The 21,325-nt window shown below is 40.2% G+C and overlaps 1 protein-coding gene across 1 annotated transcript in view; it reads right to left on the bottom strand.

Annotated features, from left to right (window-relative positions):
• LOC120544693 overlaps positions 1-21,325 on the bottom strand; it is a 35,268-nt gene that overhangs the window by 6,721 nt on the left and 7,222 nt on the right. The gene's annotated exons all lie outside the window — the stretch shown is intronic.

Here is a 21,325-nt window from a genome sequence, read left to right as displayed (position 1 = left end):
ACGATATTCTTGACCAAATATCTCAATGTCAATATTGCGACGATAATTGGTTCTTTAACAAAATGTTTTCACAATTTTTGATAAATAATCATCAGTAATGTGAATACTAGAGGGTGTGAGGGTATCTCGAGAGATTAAATGTGACGAAATGTCTCGTTGAGGTTAAAAGTGTTTCGCGATATGAGTTCACAAATGCAGAGCAGCAGCCTTGAAATTAGCTTAGAAAATCCAGCTTCTGTTTTTACGTTATCAGGCTTTATTGTTACATGGCTACTATTTGCGCTGCAAAGGCTTCGGACACCAGTGGCTTTGCATGAACGTCAGCATAGCCGCTGCTGCAGCCATCACTAGAATGAACCTGCCATTACGGTCGACAGCTTAGGAGACTCACCGGCATCTCCGCCCCAATGCAAAATGTTCTATTAAAGAAAAGATAGAAAATAAATATTTGTGTGTTAGAAAAAAATCTGACATCAGAATCGGCCTAGAAAATTGGAATCGGTACATCTCTACTTTTTATTGTATCCAATACTTGATAGAGATGTTATGCAAAATGCAATGAATATACTGTATGTTGTATTTAGTGTATTTAGTTGTATTTAATTTCGTGCCAGTCAAAAGAGAAACAGGAGCATGTTTACCACAGTGTTCACCTCTTTTTTATTTAACCAGGTAGGCCATTGAGAACAGGTTCTCATTTGCAACGACGACCTGGCTAAGAAAAGGGTGAGCGTGCAAGACAACGCAAGTAGTATACACCCCCCACCAGTACGCCTAACAGTAAACACGCACGCGTTGACTGTTACGCGTTGGTTTCTAGGGTTGTGATTGGCCGAGCGTCCGTAACTGCGCGCATCTAGCGTGCGTGCGTGATGACATTGTCATTGTGTCTGTATTGCGTAGGGGGGTGCGATGCCTGACATTAATAACAATGCATTATTTATATTTGTAAAGGTGTTAAAAACTTATGTTAGACCAATGGTTAACGGCTAAAAGTCTAATGGCTAGGGTTAGGGTGTCAAGCTGTCACACAGGGTGTGGTTTGTATGGTTTAAAAGTATGTGTTTCATGCTGTAATCAACTGTAATCAATCCGACTTTGTTTTGCACAAAGTGCAAAAATGTTCTGTCCATGTCTGTGTGGGTTTCTTCTGGTGGGGGGAAAACCAGAGCCCTTACAGGAAACATTCTTACAGGAACACTCATCCCTTGAGGGATGGGTTAAAATGCAGAGAATGAATTTTGTTTGTGTGTGTGTGTTTGTATGGGAAGACAGAGGGAAGTAATACAATTTTTGCCTATTGCTTACACACTTTTTGCAGAATTTGGCTCATTACGTCAACACTCTACACACCACTCTAAGCCAATCAGACGTAGCACTTGGAGATTACAGTTTTTTCCAACTGCTTACACACAAAATCTTTTCATGTCACACGATTTTTGAAACATCTCACTCAAAGTGCAAAACTACAAGCTATTTCTCAGCCTTTCACTCAGCTTTCAATTGCATAAAACACTTTTTTCAAAACATGAAACACAATTCTCTACCTAAGACACAAAACTCTAACAGGAAGTGACTTGCTTTCCTTTTCTAAACACAACCAATCAAAATGCTACACTTATTTACCAGGGCACACACACACTCCTCACATTTGCAAACACATTATGTCATAACTGAACACTAACCAATCACTGCTTTAGTATAGGCCTATACATAGGTCAAAGGTCAGATTACCTGTTTTGAACAATGGATGCCAACAATAGACAGAGAGCAAGGGGAGGAGGAGGAGACAGGACAACAATGAGGAGGAGGAGGAGGAGGAGGAGGAGGTGGGAAGAAGAGGAAGAAGGAGAGCCATCTCTGATGAGATCAGGGCCACACTTATTCATCATGTGATCAACCACGGATTGACCAATGAGAGAAGTCCATCTTGAGTAGCTTTACAGTGGCATCCATACTGCATGCAACTATCTAATGACTTTTGAATTGAATTTTTTTTTGCATACAATCTCTGACACACACGCACGCACAAACACACACAATACACACACACACATATTCTTTATTCTAAAAATGATACCTTTGCTTTACATATGTTTGTACTTTTGTTTTCTTGTTTCATGCTACTGTATACAACACCGTGCTACTCTTACAAACATAATGTTTTGCCCAATAAATATTTTCTGTTTTACTGTAACATTACATTGTTTTTTACAGTGCACTTTTCAACCACTTCCAGCAGATTACTTTCTCTCTAGAACATTGTAAATGTAGATATAAGCCTATGAAAGACAAAAGAGCTTTAGATTTAGAACAACAGTGTGTACATGGTACAGTGCCTTGCGAAAGTATTCGGCCCCCTTGAACTTTTCGACCTTTTTCCACATTTCAGGCTTCAAACATAAAGAAATAAAACTGTAATTTTTTGTGAAGAATCAACAACAAGTGGGACACAATCATGAAGTGGAACGAAATTTATTGGATATTTCAAACTTTTTTAACAAATAAAAAACTGAAAAATTGGGCGTGCAAAATTATTCAGCCCCCTTAAGTTAATACTTTGTAGCGCCACCTTTTGCTGCGATTACAGCTGTAAGTCGCTTGGGGTATGTCTCTATCAGTTTTGCACATCGAGAGACTGACATTTTTGCCCATTCCTCCTTGCAAAACAGCTCAAGCTCAGTGAGGTTGGATGGAGAGCGTTTGTAAACAGCAGTTTTCAGTTCTTTCCACAGATTCTCGATTGGATTCAGGCCTGGACTTTGACTTGGCCATTCTAACACCTGGATATGTTTATTTGTGAACCATTTAATTGTAGATTTTGCTTTATGTTCTGGATCATTGTCTTGTTGGAAGACAAATCTCCATCCCAGTCTCAGGTCTTTTGCAGACTCCATCAGGTTTTCTTCCAGAATGGTCCTGTATTTGGCTCCATCCATCTTCCCATCAATTTTAACCATCTTCCCTGTCCCTGCTGAAGAAAAGCAGGCCCAAACCATGATGCTGCCACCACCATGTTTGACAGTGGGGATGGTGTGTTCAGGGTGAGGGGGTTTGCTGCTTTGTGTTGGCCAAACATAACGTTTTGCATTGTTGCCAAAAAGTTCGATTTTGGTTTCATTACCACGCACACCTTCTTCCCACATGTTTGGTGTGTCTCCCAGGTGGCTTTGGTTAAACTTACAACATCTGGTTTTATGTACATTAATCTTTAAGAAATGGCTTTCTTCTTGCCACTCTTCCATAAAGGCCAGATTTGTGCAGTATACGACTGATTGTTGTCCTATGGACAGAGTCTCCCACCTCAGCTGTAGGTCTCTGCAGTTCATCCAGAGTGATCATGGGCCTCTTGGCTGCATCTCTGATCAGTCTACTCCTTTGCGAGCTGAAAGTTTAGAGGGGACGGCCGGGTCTTCGTAGATTTGCAGTGGTCTGATACTCCTTCCATTTCAATATTATCGCTTGCACAGTGCTCCTTGGGATGTTTAAAGCTTGGGAAATATTTTTGTATCAAAATCCGGCTTTAAACTTCTCCACAACAGTATCTCGGACCAGCCTGGTGTGTTCCTTGTTCTTCATGATGCTTTCTGCGCTTTAAACGGACCTCTGAGACTATCACAGAACAGATGCATTTATACGGAGACTTGATTACACACAGGTGGATTCTATTTATCATCATTAGTCATGTAGGTCAACATTGGATCATTCAGAGATCCTCACTGAACTTCTGGAGAGAGTTTGCTGCACTGAAAGTAAAGGGGCTGAATAATTTTGCACGTCCAATTTTTCAGTTTTTTATTTGTTAAAAAAGTTTGAAATATCCAATAAATTTCGTTCCACTTCATGATTGTGTCCCACTTGTTGTTGATTCTTCACAAAAAATTACAGTTTTATATCTTTATGTTTGAAGCCTGAAATGTGGCAAAAGGTCGAAAAGTTCAAGGGGGCCGAATACTTTCGCAAGGCACTGTATATCCAAAAATGTACTATTATGAAAAAAGTGTTGCCATTTGATGCAAATGCTTCATTTTGAGATGTGTTTATGGTATTTTGAATGCAGTGTTTCATTTTGAAGGAGATGTGAGGCATTTAGCATTTTGTGTGAGCGGTTTTGGGAATTGTGTGTAGAGTTTTGAAAAAAGGAGACATAGTTTTGAAAATGTGTGTAAGCAGTTGGAAAAAACTGTAACAACTCACATCTATGCCAAAATGAAACACTGCAATCAAAACGTAACACTCCTTTCTAAAAATGAAATTCTTGCACCAACCTACACACAAGCACTATTTTAATTCCTCTTTCATATCACCAGCATCACACTGATGGGCTTTATAGAAAACACTGCAGTCTTTGGGGTTCTAGTTTTGTTATTGTCATTTTCTCGGACTCAGTCTTCTGGAAAACTCAAAAGTAGAATTCCTGCAATAATCAAACAAGAGTTTTTACAAAAAACAAACATTATTACAGAAATAAAGAAAAATAGAATCACAAATCATCACATTTAGCAACAAAACAAAATATTTGATAAATTGCTTTTGGGATCCTTGGTGTGTGTATGCGTGTTATTGAGTGTGTGTCTGTGTGTGTGTGTGTGTGTGTGTGTGGTGGTGGGGGTGGGGGGCTTATGGATCCCACCTTCTGTTTGGATCTGGCCACAAGAGCTTGTCAACATCACAGGCGATGTCTCTTCCACGTCCGACTCCTCTCTCTCTCTTTGTCTTCCTCTTACTCTGACTCTCGTTGCCTCCATGCTTGCTAAGTTCTCGAAATGGTTTACCTGAGGCCTATCTGTAGTGCTAAGGCTCAGACCGATTGGTGTTCTGTTTTCTGGTCTGTATGTAAGTTCGTACAATTGCCAGATGCGTTTTGCATTTTGAACAGAGTGTTTTTACCAATAACAACAGGAGATTTCATTTTTGAAGAAAGTGTCTAATGTAAGAAAACGTGTGTAGTGTTTCGCAATAAGTGTGTTAAAGAATTGCAAACATAGTGCAAAGTTGATTATGTGTTTAAGCTATGGTTACACTGTGTTTAAGCTATGGTTACACTGTGTTTAAGCTATGGTTACACTGTGTTTAAGGTATGGTTACACTGTGTTTAAGCTATGGTTACACTGTGTTTAAGATATGCTACAAGAAGTTTAGGTTTTGAGGCTTTGGTCTAAAAAGAAACGACAGAAAGCAGCCTGCAGGCTGAAATGAGTGTGATTTGGCCGACTGATGTCTGAGAGGAGACAGATAATACATCAGAGATGACACAACTAACTTTTTGGAAAAAAGCAACTTTTATTAAATCAAAATAGTTTAATATTTTTGTTGGTTACAGAGTTTATTTCTATTTCCCCTGATTGCCTAAAAGAAAAATTTTCAAAAGCCAAAATGTTTAGTCATCATATTTCTTTATGTGATTTCAAAACATTTCTGTGAGATTTGTCTGTATAGTCATAAAACAGTTTATACATCCATGTGACATCCCTGCAGCACATCCTGATAGCCCAGGTTCTCCTGAAAGAAATTATGTCTAGAACTTGATTTAGATTATACAGGCAGTATTACACAGGGAGACCATGCAGGGTGGACAAAGATGGGGAAACATGGATCAGACCTCAGAGGAGAAAAGTGGAATATTTCTAATAGTTAGTCGTACATTTTTTTATTGTAAGTCTGAATAAAAGTCTAGAGAAAGTATTGAACTGGGTACCCAGGCCCATTACTTAAGTCCAAAATGTTGAGGTACTTGTACTTTACTTGAGTCTTTTTTTCGGAAATATTGTACTTTTTAATTGAAATACAGGAAATGGTTTACAGTGTAACTACATTTATGGAGACTTTTGTTTGCTCAAATCAAATGATGATAAGTGATCATTTCCTGACACAATATCACTAAACTCAGGACTGAGACACATAATGCCACACTCATATTTTAAGAGGAATCATCCTGGCACAGGCAACACAGAATAGTTGTGCAACATGAAGTGATGCAATCGCAGATGCCACTGCAGTCGCAGCCACTGGTGTCGATGTCACCGGTGTTATTGTCACTGGTGTCGATGTCACTGTTCTCCATGACAGTTTTGATGGCAGCCTTGGTGGCAGTCTTGGTGGCAGACTTGGTGGCAGACTTGATGGCAGACTTGGTGGCAGACTTGGTGGCAGTCTTGGTGACATCTAAGAGAGAGAGAGAGAGAGAAAGAGAGAGGGAGAGAGGGAGAGAGAGGGACAGACAGAGAGGGAGAGACAGAGGAAGAGAGAGAGAGAGGGAGAGAGAGATAGGGAGAGAGAGACGTTACGTCTGAAGCAAGAATTTTGTTAGCAAGTCCAATATCCAAATGTCAGTTTTTTGCCTATGTCTGTAAATTACATATATTATTGTCACCTCTGCCTCCTCCTCCTCCTCCTCCGTCTGGAGCTTAGCCCCGCCCAAGACATTTATGATTGGTTTAAAGAAATGCCAATAAACGAGAGTACGTTTGTGTGTGTGTGTGTGTGTGTGTGTCTGTCTGTGTGTGTGTGTGTGTGTGTGTGTGTGTGTGTGTGTGTGTGTGTGTCTGTCTGTCTGTCTCTGTCTGGGCCGGCTCGTGCCTGTAGGTAGACTAGGCCACGGCCTAAAGCGGCACTTTTGGCAAGGCAGCAAAATGTGGGCTAATAAAAACATTGTTTTACTTTTGTTTAGTAATAATAATGAAGTATTATTAGTTGGTTCAGTATTGCACAACAACAATGAACCAACTGGTTTATGGGATGTAACTTTTACTTTTGTATTCTCTAAAACTCTTTACGTGTTGTATTGGACCAATGTCAAAGACTGTTGTTCCCAGCAGTCACTTAGACACAAAAACATAAAAATAAAATAAAGCCATGACATATCTCACACACACACACACACACACACACACACACACACACACACACACACACACACACACACACACACACACACACACACGCACACATACAGTACACACTAAAGTTTAACTTTAAAACTGAAAAATAAGTATTTAAGGGGGTAACTGGTGCTACAGAACATTGTTATTAATAGTTATTATAAACTAAACCATTAGACACTATTTCCAATACAGAAATATGAGTCAACTCTTCTACAGTGTTGAGTTCACAGCACAATGCCAGACTCTGTCTTTCCTAAACTCTTAACGCACCAACACACCTACAACATACAATTGGCAAAACAGTTAATTTTATGCTCAAAATCACACATTGTAAACTAAACTCCAAAACATTTTTTTCAAAATACAATAATTCACTAACACAGTACACTGTATTTACCAAAACAATGAAATTATGTCTCAAAATTAAATAATTCTTCCAAAACACTAACACATGTCCTCTCCCAACAGGAACATTTAGTCAATCACTGCACAATGTCATAAAAAACACTAACATCCCAGGAATTACAGAAACTGCATTATTTTATATGTCAGTCAGGTCTGCCCTTATACAACAGACAATAGTGATTGTATTGATCATATACTGTGTGTTTTGCACTGCAGTTTCTCTTGAAGTCTCTCAAATTTTTTGTTTTGTTGGGTTTAGTAAATGCATGCATATTTTTTTAAGATTATTTTTTGGGCTTTTCCACCTTTATTTGACAGGACAGCTAGTTGAGAAAGGAGAGAGAGAGAGAGAGAGAGAGGGGAAGAATTGTCCTGGTACTCCTCTTCCTCTCCCTCGTGAAGGCATTTTTCTTATTTTCTGTGTTCATCTACAGTCTATTGTTCAAATAGGTCCTCTTTTACTGTATGTACTAGAGTAACATATGGTCATGCGATTGGAAGAACCTCGACACCTGAATGTGTTTCCTAGAAGGGAATCAGCTGTGATTGATCTATTTGCATAACTTAAATCAGCTGTTTCTCAATAAGTGCATATATAAAATGCAGGGGATATATTTGTGTTTCAATTTACATTATGATCAGCTCACTTTGACTTTAGCCTATAAGTTAGGTTTAGAACATGATGTTATCTGTTCTGACATACAGTGTGAAAGCATTTCGTCACCTTCCTAAAATAATTGCCTAAGTCATTTTTTCAGGTTTTTCAGAAAACACAAAAAATAAAACTGCCTAAGTCACATGCTTGACATGGGCAGTTATACAAGGTGTAGAATCACATTACCTGTTCAACTGAGGATGTAGGCAATTTTACCAAAGGTGGCCAGCACCATGAGGAGATGATTTAGGCAAAGAAATCATTTTTGTTAAAAGTAATTTTTTCAGGTTTTTCGGAAAACACAAAAAATAAAACTGCCTAAGTCACATGCTTGACATACGCAATTTTACTAAAGGTGTAGAATCACATGACCTGTTCAACTGAGGATGTAGGCAATTTTACCAGAGGTGGCCTGCACCATGAGGAGATGATTTAGGCAACAAAATCATTTTTGTTAAAAAATGACTTAGTCAATTATTTTAGGAAGGTGACGATTTGTAAATTGGTCAGTAAAAATCCATTGTTTTGGTCTTGGTGGAGCTTATGTGTAAAAGAAGTTCAGCATTTTAAATTTGTGTTAACTGTATGCATTTTGTGTCAAAGCAACAAGAAATGTGTTAATTGTATAGCCTACACAGACAGATGTTGTGCTTAAGAGTTTAGGAAAGTTGTTAAAAGTATTGAAAAAAGTGTCATAGCGATCGTAAAAAACTGTAACAGAGCACTGATACTGATTCAAAGAAATGTGCACTTCACGTGAAACAGCTGTTACTAAATTAAGTAAAAACGTAAACAAATACAAATACGTTATTAAACAACGTCCCGTGAAACATTGATTCCCAAAAGTCTGGACTACTTCTTAATTGGGTAATTTTCTGTCTGAGTCTGGTTCATAATCTGGAACTTACCTTCAGTTATTTGACAAACATTAAAATTCTCTCGCTCCGCTGATTGTTGGATCGATTGTGTGCGAGGACTGGCTGGTGTCTCTCTCTCTTTCTCTCTCTCTCTCTCTCTCTCTCTCTCTCTGTGTCTCTCTTTGTACGTGTGTGTGTGTGTGTTTAAAGGAAACAAAAGTAAAAAAAGGTTTTAACACAATTAAACTTGATATGAGGAACACATCAGATGATGCTATCGCATGACCAACTGGTTCTTTATGGAAAGGGACTTTCAGACACACCACACACACACACACACACACAAAAGAACACACACACACACACACACACCGAAATAGAGAGAAAAGTTTTCTTTTCAGTCATGGTGGGTACATTATATATAAGTTTAAGAAGCAAAACATTTCAGCGAGTTATAAGTTATAGCCAGATTGAAGTCTGGAGGCTGAAATGAGTGTGATTTGGTCAAATAGCTGACAGATAATACAGTAGAGATGAGGTTTATCTTTTTTACAGAAATATTGCACTTTAAATATACACACACACACATACACACACAAAAACATGAATGGCAATCAGAGAGACACAGGGGGAGAGAGAGAGAGAGATGGAGAATGAGAGAGAAAGAGAGAGTGACAGACACTCTCACACACACACACACACACACACATGCACACACACACACACAACCAGGCTTATAATCGTTAACATAAAATGGCTGAAATGAGTGAGATTTGGTTTACATAGCTGACAGATAATACAGTTAAGCTTCAGTGAGTTATGCACCTTATTCCTAGCTCCCATGATACCTTGCAGGAATCATGGGCATGACTTCCAGAGTCAGCAATTGCCATGGTAACGGTCATAAACAGTCATTGCAGTACACTAATTGTCTTTCAGCGTTTGGGAAATAAAACATGTGGGAACACAGCCTGTTCCACCTCAAACGGGACAATGTGATTATACCTCTGCCTTCTACTATTGAGGGATGGGAGGATGACCGGAAAAAGTGGCCTCAGATAACGTACACTAGCATATTTGGCTACTTTATCAACTCTGCTGCTATGGACGGTGAAGCGATGAATAACCTGAAAAGCTCGGAGTCTTATCAGTACCTGCACAGCAATAAAGTCGGTCGCGTTTTAATAAAGGAGGTGGGACACAACCTTATCTACCTTAAAGCAGACACAGAGCCTAGTCAGAGCCTTAAAGTCCCACATCACATCCTGGGTTTTAGTTTCATCGTCAGGTGAACTACAAACAGCTGGGTGCTCATGTGTTGCTGGACCAGGGCCACCTTGCAGCCATGCAGGTGCAATACTGAGGAAGGTAAAGTGCTGATTCTTTTGATTGTTTTATTTTATTTTTTTCAATGTATTTTGTAATATTAGTTTGCAACTAACAACTATTTTATAATGGACAGTTTTCTAATGTAGGTTGAGAATGCAGTCAGACAGGGAAAGACAGAGGAAGTGGAATGCAGGCACAAGGAAGAATGTAGAGCAGAAAAAGTTGAAGCATATACATTTCAAACGTCACAAACCAGACCACATTCATGCAGGCTCATCAACAGTAGCAAGTGTGTCATCTACAGAAGGCTGCCCCAATCTTTTCAAGGATCACTCAGAATTTAACCCTTTTTTCCATTTTGGTAGCTCTCTTTTGTTTGTGAATACAATTTCATCCGTTAATTTTAACCTGGGAATATTATAATTGTCACATACCAGCCATCAATCCAAAGACAACTAATGAGCTCAACTCATTTTACTCAGAAGGTAGGTATAATTTCATGTAAATGAGGTCTGTTGACCATAAATAGAAAAGAATAAGTGTAAAATTAGTTGAGATGAATTGGAATGAAGTTGAATAAAAGTGGTAACACAGAATTGAGTGATTAATTATAATTGTCTATGCTTTATAAACACGAAAAGCAGACCAGGTCACTTTTTACCCAAGAAGACACCAGGTGTGATTATTGGCTGCCATTAAAAATAATAAAATGGTTTCAAAACCATATCCTGACTAATCACTAACATATACCAGTCAGTGATTATCCACAAACATAGGTTCATCTGATCTTAACTATCATGAAAGTAATTCATAATTTATGCTTATTTTACCCCAACAATTAGGTATTGTTTCATGTAAAGTAAGTTTATTCACCATACATTCCAAAGATAAGTGTAAAACTAGTGTTAGTGAGTTGGAATTAAGTTGTTGAGAAGGTGTAAAATAGAATTGGTTGATGATTTATACTTTATGCTTTATTAATAGTCAAAACAGATTGGGTCAATTTTGACCCGGGAGGACAACAAGTGTGATTATTGGCTGCCATTAAAAAAATTGAAATGGTTTCAAAACAGTTTCCTGACTAAACTTTGACTTATACCAGTCTGTGATAACCCATCAACATATGGTCCCGTTGATCTCAACTTTCAAATTTCATCTTTTTTTAACTCAGAAATTAGGTTTAATTTGATATAAATGCATTTTTTGACCATATATTAAAATAAATAAGTGTAAACCTAGTGGTAAAAGGTTGGAAAGAAGGTGGCTAAGAAGATGTAACACAGAATTGGGTAATAATTTATACTTCATGCTTTATAAACTGGCAAAACAGACCGGGTCAATTTTGACCCGGTCAGGACAACAAGTGCGTGGTCCACGGGAGGAAAACACAAGGGTTAAAAGTGATGTCAGTTCCTCTGTGATGGCCCCACTATTCCAGCTACAGACGGATGGTCTCCTTCAGCGGTTTAAAAGAAAATGAGCATATAGCCATACAGCGCATGGAGGCTCAAGGGCACACTGTGGAGAGAAAAGGCCTGGTAGTTGGTCCTGACCATCCCTGGTTTGGAGACAGCCCAGATGGAATCTGGACCCACCACAGCTCCTTGTGATAAAGTGTCTCCAAAAGAGACCTGTGTCACTTGCAGAGTTTCTTAGTCAGCCAAAAGGGGACATCAGATGCTTAAGTGATGGACATGATCTCATTCTTCCAAATGGGCAAAGTGAATACTACCTCCAGGTGGGTACACAAATAGTGTTACTTATGTGTGAACTAATGCAACAGATATTTGTGAACCTTCATTAAAACATTAATGAGCCTTTTTTTTCATTTATTCTTCCAGATCCAGCTGACAGTGCCCGGGGCTACAGAGCTGCAAACTCGTTATCTGGACATCAACTGAGCACCTGGAGTTGGACACTTCATTTGACAAAGACTATGCAGATGCACACATTAAACACCTCCAGGAGTTTTATTTTTCACACATGCTTCCAAGATTAGTAGATGATTTTGTTGCAAAAAAGATGAAGCTCTGCCCCAAATACCTGAATCTGTTGGAAATACAGTAAGCACATAACAGCTGTTATGTCTTGTACACACAACAAACAGCAAGAGCACTGTAGAAAAGCAGTAGCAGAAACTAAACAGTAGAGTAAGAACATGGAAGTTTTATTTATGGCGCTGCAGTATACAAGAACTCAACAATCAATAAATACAATATACTGTAACACACAGGTATACAAGAACTCAACAATCAATAAATACAATATACTGTAACACACAGGTATACAAGAACTCAACAATCAATAAATACAATATACTGTAACACACAGGTATACAAGAACTCAACAATCAGTAAATATTTTAACACACACTATGTACCAATTTGGGGAGTAGAAAAAAAGTTCAATCACACCAGGTTAATTTAATAACACACATAGGAAGGCAGTTTGAAAAGAATAAGTTATACATCAAGCTATATATATCAAAAGACATCTGTATTATTATAAAAAAACATGAGGCATTAGAAAAGTATATTACATTTTAACAAAAAACATACACTAATGAAAACACTTGTTTTTTATTAATTTAGTTACAGCTTTTTCTGCTTTATTTATTATGTGAGTAAAGGGGTTTTCAGCATTGTACCTGCTATGTATAATGTTATGTATTATAGGTATGACGATTGTAGCTGTACCTAATTACAGTTTTTTTAATGAATGAAATGTGTGTGTGTGTGTGTGTGTGTGTGTGTGTGTGTGTGTGTGTGTGTGTGTGTGTGTGTTGAAGTGCAATATATTTAATGTCTTCTTACCTTTCAATTGAAATAAGCTCAACTCTTAAATTCACAGATCTTGATTGTTTTATCAATTTTTGGAACCAAGTTGATTGGCACTGTTTGAGAAAGAATCCTGTACACCTTAAGACGCCTAATTGCACGTTCAACATGAATGCGGGCGTGAGCAATGCGCCGTATATGAGCGACCTCCTCATTGGTCAGCTGGCAACCTTTGCGTGTAAATGCTGGAATGATTAAGTTCACTCTACGCTCCTCCAGCAAGTCCCTAACTGTGAAACCACGATCAGCCATCAGCTCATCTCCAGCACGCAACTAGTCCAGAAACCCAGAGCTCTGTGTTATGGACCTGCCACTGCATTTGCCACCATAAGCATCTGAAATGAACATGATTATTTCAGAGGGAGAAATTGCCACTAAATATTTCACAGTGTTGCTGGCATAGTAGTGACTGTATGATTCACTTGTACTGTTCAGATTTTTGGCTTTCTCTGAGACAGTCTCTGTGCAGTCAGTTACACAGGTTATTAGGTTTAAAAAGTGTTCTTTAAAAGCTTGGAGCAACATTGCTCGGATTGTTTCACGAGGCAACCACATAACAACATCATTGGTGTGTTCAGACATTATGTCTATCCAAATTCCAACAGTCTTGCTGACCTGACCTTGTGATGTTTAAAATCGTCGCGCTAAATCAGCCATAACAAAATTTTGTCTTAGCTTCATTAAGGTCATTAGGATTTGGTCCACAACAGGCATGGATGAAGACGATGGGGAAAATGGTTGTAGGCAGGATACAAGGGTGTGGAACTCAGTAAGTGGAATCCCTGTATTCAAGAGGGAGTCTGCTTCACCCTCCAAAATAAAATCTGCAACAGGAAAAGGTAATTTTGGGGGTGATGTAGCACTCATTCTGCACGTGATGGTAGGCCTTTTTGAATAGGTGTGGTCCTCCATCCCTGGGTCTTTGTGTCTTTGTGTGTGTGTGTGTGTGTGTGTGTGTGTTTCTTTGTGTGTGTGTGTGTTTAGAGAAAACAAAAGTAAAAGAATAATCCTGTCAGACAAGTTTCAACACAATTAAACTTGATATGAGGAACACATCAGATGATTCTATTGCATGTTCTTTATGGAAAGGGACTTTCACACAGACACACACACACACACACACAAACACACACACAAAAACATATACACACAAAGACTGCAATAGAGAGAGAAAAGTTTTCTTTTAAATCATGGTGGGTACATTATATATAAGTTTAAGAAGCAAAAATTCAGCGAGTTATAAGTTATAGCCAGATTGAAGTCTGGAGGCTGAAATGAGTGTGATTTGGTCAAATAGCTGACAGATAATACAGTAGAGATGAGGTTTATCTTCTTTACAGAAATATTGCACTTTAAATACACACACACACACACACACACACACACACACACCTGTGTGTATACACACAAAAACATTCATGGCAATCAGAGATACACAGGGGAGAGAGAGAGAGAGAGAGAGAGAGAGAGAGTGACACACACTCACACACACAGACACACGCACATGCACATGCACATGCACATGCACACACACGCACACGCACACACACACACAAACCAAATAATCGTTAACGAAAATCAACGAAATAACGAAAACTAGATGGGAAAAAACATTGTCGTTAACTGAAATAAAACAAAAACGAGGCATTACAAAAAAAATTATAAGTAAACTAAAAATGTAATGTCTGTTTGCAAAACTAACTAAAATTAAACTGCAAGAAGCGATACTGGATACTGGATCATAAGATGGATCATAAGATGGATAGGATATGACTCAGATTTATTAACAATCTTAGCAAGATTTAGGGCGTTTTCACACATGAAAGTCCGAACCAAGGTCCGGACCAAGGTTCGTGTTTTTGTTCCATTGTCTACATTTGATCCGGTACGTCTTGGTTTCACACTGCAGTTATGCAAGCCCACTAAAGATCTCTACGTGACAAACCTACGTCCTGCCGTCATCACAAACGTGAGCTGTGTCTCCAGATACTCAGAACTGATTGGTTTGTTGACGGGCTTCCCCGTCCTCTCGTCTCCTCTCTCTGTGTCAGAGTTTTTTCAACTGACTGCTGCTCCCCCCTACTGACTGCTGCTCTCCCCTACTGACTGCTACTCTCTCCTACTGACTGCTACTCTCCCCTACTGACTGCCTCTCTCCTACTGACTGCTCCTCCCCTACTGACTGCTGCTCCCCTACTGACTGCTACTCTCTCCTACTGACTGCTACTCTCCCCTACTGACTGCTACTCTCTCCTACTGACTGCTGCTCTCCCCTACTGACTGCTACTCTCTCCTACTGACTGCTACTCTCCTACTGACTGCTGCTCTCCCCTACTGACTGCTGCTCTCCCCTACTGACTGCTACTCTCTCCTACTGACTGCTGCTCTCTCCTACTGACTGCTACTCTCTCCTACTGACTGCTACTCTCCCTACTGACTGCTGCTCTCCCTACTGACTGCTGCTCTCCCCTACTGACTGCTACTCTCTCCTACTGACTGCTGCTCTCCCCTACTGACTGCTACTCTCTCCTACTGACTGCTGCTCTCCTACTGACTGCTGCTCCTCCTACTGACTGCTGCTCTCCTACTGACTGCTGCTCTCCCCTACTGACTGCTGCTCTCCCCTACCGACTCTACTCTACTGCTGCTCTCTCCTACTGACTGCTACTCCTCCTACTGACTGCTGCTCTCTCCTACTGACTGCTGCTCTCCCCTACTGACTGCTGCTCTCCTACCGACTGCTACTCTCTCCTACTGACTGCTGCTCTCCTACTGACTGCTGCTCTCCCCTACTGACTGCTGCTCTCCCCTACTGACTGCTGCTCTCTTCTACTGACTGCTACTCTCCCCTACTGACTGCTGCTCTTCTACTGACTGCTACTCTCCCCTACTGACTGCTGCTCTCTTCTACTGACTGCTGCTCTCCCCTACTGACTGCTACTCTCCCCTACTGACTGCTGCTCTCTTCTACTGACTGCTGCTCTCCCCTACTGACTGCTGCTCTCCTCTACTGACTGCTGCTCTCTTCTACTGACTGCTACTCTCTTCTACTGACTGCTGCTCTCCCCTACTTTTTGTTTTGTTGTGATGTTGAGAAGCAAGACACGGGAACTTTCTTTCTGGAGCATTTATTCAGAGACAAACTGAAACCTACACTGTACATTTACTACCACTTAACAAGTAAACTGCTGATGTATTCTCTGCTCTGATAGCCGACAGCTGTCTGCTCTGAGCACATTCACCGTCACTCTCTCTCTCTCTCTAAGCACCGAGCTGTTCCTTAAAGGAGCTTCCCTGGTCTTGTAACATGAGGAGAGCCTGCCAGAGCTTCTTGTATTTGGTCCGGAAGTCCGAACCATCCAAAAAATGCTTTCACACTATTAACGAACCGGACCGAGACCACTTCTTTTTGTCGGACCAAAGTTTGGTCTTTTGATCCGGACCATGGTCCAGGGGAGGTTTCACACCTGTAATTTTGGTTCGGATCAAACTAAGAAGTCCGAAAGTCTGGACCAAATAAGGTATGTGTGAAAACGCCCTTAACACTAAAAGTGCCGGAATTCCATAACTACTAGAACTGCCGTGAGCGGTCATTTTGACCGCCACATTCCAAACTCTTTAATCTCTCATAATAAATACCTAATTGCAATATTGTACATTTAGCTATAACCTAACCTAACCTGGCTCTGCTCTGGTGCGCAGCGCTGCTCGGACCGTGCGCCGCTGCCCTTTTTTTCCTCCATAAACTCCGCTCTCAGCTCCTCTGCCAGTTGCTGCATGAACTTCCTCCAGACAATTTTACTGCTGGTGCAATCCTTGGAGAGGATGTGTGTAATGATTCCAGCCAGATCGAGGATGTATAAGTTATATGAACATGTAAACAGCCACCGGCCATCTACGTGTACCGCGCCTTTTACACAGCGAGTGCCCGGAGCTTGCCTTCTGATTCAGAACCGAGTCCATCCAAGCCTACGTTACCGACTGTGGCTTTGCCTTCGGCCCATCGGTGATGCCCACACTTGTTACCGCTAGTTACGTTTCTCTGACAGAGACTATGGTAGTTACTAAGCAACCAAGATGCATCTTCAACCGCGCAAAAGATTAAAAACAATACCGCGAAAATCCGAGCGGTCAATATGACCGTGTATGGCCGAAATAGGTAAAAGTGATTGTATTTTCTTTGCCTTTTGTGTAATGTATGTAAAAACAATTTTAAATTAAAATACAGACTATTTTAGGAAAAGTCAGGCAGCAGCAGGATTGTATTTTTTTATTCAGCAAAGTTATTACACATAAAGGTCAAAATGACCGTCATGGCTGTTCTAGTGTTAAACAGTGGGCCGATAAAGGGTTAATAAAACACTATGACCTCTATGAGCGGGGCACGCTGTGACAATTCCAGGATCTTAAAAATCTATTTGGTTTAACCAGTCAGGATTTTTATAGATATTATTATTACAGACACTGAACTAACCACAGACACTCATCTATCCTGCTGTTATTACAGACACTGAACTAACCACAGACACTCATCTATCCTGCTGTTATTACAGACACTGAACTGACCACAGACACTCATCTATCCTGCTGTTATTACAGACACTGAACTGACCTAGAACTTGTAGTTTCCAGTTGTCTCTCTGTAGCTGCCATATCTTTAGTTATAGTAATGAGTGAAAGGGTTCAACGTTATCTTTTTCTCTGTTATTTCTCAGATATGAGTTGATCGTGGGACCTGATCAGATGGAAGCCCAGATGCTGAGTCCTAGCCAAACTGAGTTTTATGTTTGTGAAGATGTCTCCATCGCCATGCATGTGCCGGATAAACAGGTAGCCTACTTTTACTGCTCGTTCTTCTCACTCTCTACAGACACCCCTGTTTTCTTTCAGTCTTGTTTTTTATTCTTTCAATTTTCAATTCAATTTCTTTATTTTTGAAAGGGGACAGTGAACATTAATCAATTCTGTCCATATTCTAAAGATAAAGAGGTCAGGAGGATCCAAAGTGGATCTGCAGGTTCTGGGCAGATTCAGACATTTAGGACAACTCAGATACATTAGAGCCGTCTCTCAGGTGAACCACGTCTCTAAAGTGTTGCTGTTAAGTAAAAAGTCCATCTGAACTTCAGTATTTTATTACCAACAAGTCCTCCAAACCATATGAAGATATAGTACGTATGGGAGTATTTTTTAGGGGAGGATAGTCTCTTTATTCGTGCTGACAGCCCTGCCTGAACCTTCCTGCCACAGCAGATCCACCCCATATTTGTGTTTATATGTTTATAAAATGCATATAAAGTATATCTTCACCAAATTTTTAACCCTTTCATTCAGAGACCCTGCACTTCTTCTGTTCCTCATCTTCTCCTCTTGTTTTTCTGTTTTAGGTGCTGGACTTTGATTCCAGCCGACTGAGAGAGAACCTCAAGTTCTGCAATCCTGGACTTGAATGTGGTGCCACATTTGAAGACTTCCCAACAGCTGAGGAGCTTGTTAATAAATTGTGGCCTGGCCATCCCTCACCACTGGATGAAGATAAATAATAAAGTAGAGGCAGGACTGTTTAAGCATTAGAACTTGTCCTTTTTTTGGTTCTTTGGTGAAATCAGATTGATTTGTCTGTTTGTGTTTCATCTTTGTGTTTTTTCCCGATGTTTTTTCTTTTCTTCTTTTACATAGAATCAGAATAGTTTTTTTTGCCACAATAAGTACACTCATTGGAATTTCCCTTGGTGAAAGGTGCAAAACATAAACAAACAAACATATTAAACATTTATAACAAAAACAAATATATATTCAGTACATACAAAGTAACTGTTGCATAAGAAAAAAGGCTGAATGGGTTGAGTGCAAGATTGCAAAGAATATACAGAAATATGAATAGCTAAATTAAGTGTCAACAGTGTCACCATCTGATAGTTTTTCACTATTAAAGTGTCTTCCCTGAATCTTCCTGCCTCTGAGTCTGTTTTGGGGTTCTTCCTGTCTGTGTGGCGTCCATCAGTCGTTAAGACCTGACATCCTGCTTTACTTTGGTAAACCCTAAATAACATAACTGGGTCACAGTTACACTCAGCAGTTTCTGGGCTGATACAGTTGTGTTCGTTAATTGAGAGGAAGTCACAAACAGCTTCTCTCATTTGATCTCTATTTATTTTAAGTAATAAAGCAAAAGGATTACATGACAAACATTGATGCGGGTCACTTTGCTTTGCTCTGAAAGCTCTGCCAAATGGCCCAGACTTCCTGGTACAGACAGTTGCTATTCTATTCTACTCCAGGGTGTTGCCTCCTCCCATTGGTTGGTTGGGGCCAGGGTCCTTTGGCCCTTTGCTTCAGCACAATCCTGGTCCAATGACTTCCTCAGCCACCCTCTGAAAGAGGAGTGTGCTGTAGGGAATTGTTCTGAAGAAGTGGAAGGCCCACAAAGGCTAGAAAAGATCTGAGTCCAATTACTCTGTTTAATAATAATAATAATAATAATAATAATGCATTTTATTTAAGGGCGCCTTTTATAGCACTCAAGGTCACCTTACAGTTAAAACAAGCAAAAATACAGTTAAAAAGGCAAATATAATTAAATTAAAACAAACACATTGAAAAGATTGAGATAAAAAAATTTAAATAAAGCAATCTATCCATTATTTTGATGGAGAGTGTATCATGTGGGGTAGGCCTTTCGGAAAAGGTGGGTTTTGAGGGAGGTTTTAAATGTGGGTAGAGACTCTATGGTATGGATGCAGGAGGGCGTTCCAAAGGCGAGGAGCAGAATGGCTGAAGGCTCTAAACCCCATTGTGGACAGGCGGGCAGAAGGAGTGGAAAGCAGTGAGGAAGAGCAGGATTGGAGAGTTCGGGATGTCCTGTGATGCCCTGCTATACCCTGCTACGTCCTGCTATGCCCTGCTATGCCCTGCTACGTCCTGCTACGTCCTGTGACACCCTGCAGTGCCCTGCTATGCCACGAACTACTACAACTACTATTTCTAGTCACTGATCCATTATCTTTAATGTGACTATTATTGCAACTGTTCATCACACCCCCAACCGGCACCGTCAGACACCACCTACCAAGAGTCTGGGTCTGTCCCGTCAGACACCACCTACCAAGAGTCTGGTTCTGTCCCGTCAAACACCTCCTACCAAGAGCCTGGGTCTGTCCCGTCAGACACCTCCTACCAAGAGCCTGGGTCTGTCCCATCAGACACATCCTACCAAGAGCCTGGGTCTGTCCCGTCAGACACCTCCTTCCAAGAGTCTGGTTCTGTCCCGTCAGACCCCTCCTACCAAGAGCCTGGGTCTGTCCCGTCAGACACGAGGAGCCAGATTATGGAGGGCTTTGAAAGTGAGAAGAAGAATCTTAAAGTCAATACGGTATTGGACAGTTTAGTAATACAGCAGTTTAAGTTCTACAAACACATATGTGGGCTCACAAATGACACTAAGTTTCCCTAGCTTCAGACACGAGTGTACGGCGCTTAAGGTCAGCAAAGTCTGCACCTCGTCTAACCATGTCCCCAATCTTTTATCATCCTCCTCTGTCTCTGGGCAGATTCTTCAGCACACACACACACTGACCCAAGAACTGAAAGATCTAAGAAAAGATCTTTTCTACCTACACAAAAGGCTTATTTCTATCAAATATTGTTAATAAATCTGTCTAAATCTGTGTTAGTGAGCAGTTCTCCTTTGCCGAGAAAATCCATCCACCTCACAGGTGTGGCATATCACGATACTGATTGGAGAGCAGGATTATTGCACAGGTGTGACTTATGCTGTCCACAATAAAAGGCCACTTTAAAATGTGCAGTTTTACTGTATTGGGGGGGTCCAAAAACCAGTCAGTATCTGGTGTTAGGGTTAGGGTTTATAAGGTATTTAGCTATAGTAAGACTCTTCATAGTTGCAATATATCTTGTTGTGCAATCATAATTACCTCCAGTATTCAGATTCCTTGTACACAAAGCACTTAGCCAACAACACTGATAGTGGCATCGTAAAACGATGAGTCATTATGTGATTTAGAGAAGGGGAGAAACAGGACAAAGGGTTTCTGTTATGAACATTTGTCCTTCACTTTCATTTCTTCTAATTTCCTTTCCTGTCTTAATGGGAATCCACATTGTTGGCACACTATATAAAAACACAAGAACAGAGAGACAGACAGACAGACAGATAGAAAGAAAGACAGCAGACAGAAAGAGAGAAAGGAAGAGACAGAGAAAGAAGGAAAGACAGACAGACAAACAGACAGACAGACAGACAGACAGACAGAAAGAAGGAAAATAGAAAGAGAAAGAAAAAGAAGGAAAGAAAGAGAATCTACGACAGAAAGAGTAGGAAAATGAAAGAGAAAGAGA

The sequence above is a fragment of the Perca fluviatilis genome, chromosome 16 (assembly GCF_010015445.1).
Source record: "Perca fluviatilis chromosome 16, GENO_Pfluv_1.0, whole genome shotgun sequence".
NCBI classification, from domain to species: Eukaryota; Metazoa; Chordata; class Actinopteri; order Perciformes; family Percidae; genus Perca; species Perca fluviatilis.
Note: the sequence above shows the minus strand (reverse complement) of the source record. Positions and strands in the feature narration are given on the sequence as shown.